The sequence below is a fragment of the Pleurodeles waltl genome, chromosome 11, assembly GCF_031143425.1.
Source record: "Pleurodeles waltl isolate 20211129_DDA chromosome 11, aPleWal1.hap1.20221129, whole genome shotgun sequence".
Classification (NCBI taxonomy): Eukaryota; Metazoa; Chordata; class Amphibia; order Caudata; family Salamandridae; genus Pleurodeles; species Pleurodeles waltl.
Genome location: NC_090450.1, coordinates 391,398,868 through 391,400,059, shown reverse-complemented (window position 1 = coordinate 391,400,059; position 1,192 = coordinate 391,398,868). Strand labels below are relative to the sequence as shown.

The window sequence follows — 1,192 nt, the reverse complement described above, 5'->3', positions numbered from 1 at the left end:
ACATGGGCGGGGCTCCAAGCCCTTTTCTAACTACTAATGCATCTCGCAAGCGAAACGCATGCGCAAGCACATGCGACACAGGTTCGACCCTAAAAATGGTGTTCCATGTGGGTTGGAGCATTGGGCCTCCGGCAGTGAGCGCATATCCGACTGCCCAAGGGGAGCCTGTGCAGGTGCGATTAAGAGCAGCAGGCTCTGGGCGGTGGGCTTGGTGAGCAGAAGAGAGCTGAAACTGCAGCTTTTCCTGCCTATTGTCATACCACCCTGAATGCGCCCGATCTCGGAAACTAAGGAGGGTCAGGCCTGGTTAGTACTTGGATGGGAGACCGCCTGGGAATACCAGGTGCTGTAGGCATTTTGCCTCTCGCAGACACTAGGTGCTGCACGTCTTAGCTCAATTACAGGCTAATTTCATTTTCCACTTTCTATTTTCTGCACTCTTTTTTTTCTTGTCTTAAAAAAAGAAATAAAAAAGAACAGCAATAACACTAAAACACACACTTTTCAAAGGAAAACTTACAATTATTCTGCACTTTACACTCGGCCCAAGCTGAAGAAAACATTTGTTCCACAACGGGCAAAGGGACCCCTAACTAAGGCTTTGCTTTCTTGCAGTAAGCATATGCGTGAGGTCTTAAGACCAGATCTCACTTCTTCTGATGTCATTTCCTGTCAGGTCATGGGTTGTGATGCCACTACCCGTGATTCCAGTTGCGATTTCACACGCTGTGGTGTCATGTGGCGTGATGTCACTTGCATAGTGTCTAACTTGGTCAGTCCTCCCCACTTATTTTCTTTAAGACTTGTGCCATGAATAAGCCTTAGCCCCCAAGAGATAGTGCTTGAGCCCATTATTGGCAACTAAATGGAAAAAATCAGCACATCGTGCCGGAAATGTGATAAAAGGACGATGATGTGTTCTGTGTGGAAGAATGAAATGAGTTGCAGACACCAATGTAACAGAGTCCAAAAGCAGAGCATTCCAGAAACAGATAATAAAAAGAGGAAAGGTGCGTACAATTTGAGCTGTTGTAAAAGCATTCCAAAGCATTTTTTGGCATTTCATGGCACTGTAAGAGGTGTCATTAACTTAATGATCCATTTATCGACCACGGAAAGAATGGGTGAGCAAGGCGTGTGCAGAATAAAACCTGTTCAACATAGGGAAACATCCCAGAGGAGCGCACATTAC

General features: G+C 45.9%; 1 pseudogene; it reads left to right on the top strand.

Annotated features, from left to right (window-relative positions):
• Positions 1–246: 246 nt before the first annotated feature.
• LOC138266801 (5S ribosomal RNA) lies at positions 247–355 on the top strand (annotated as a pseudogene).
• The last annotated feature ends 837 nt before the right edge of the window (positions 356–1,192 follow it).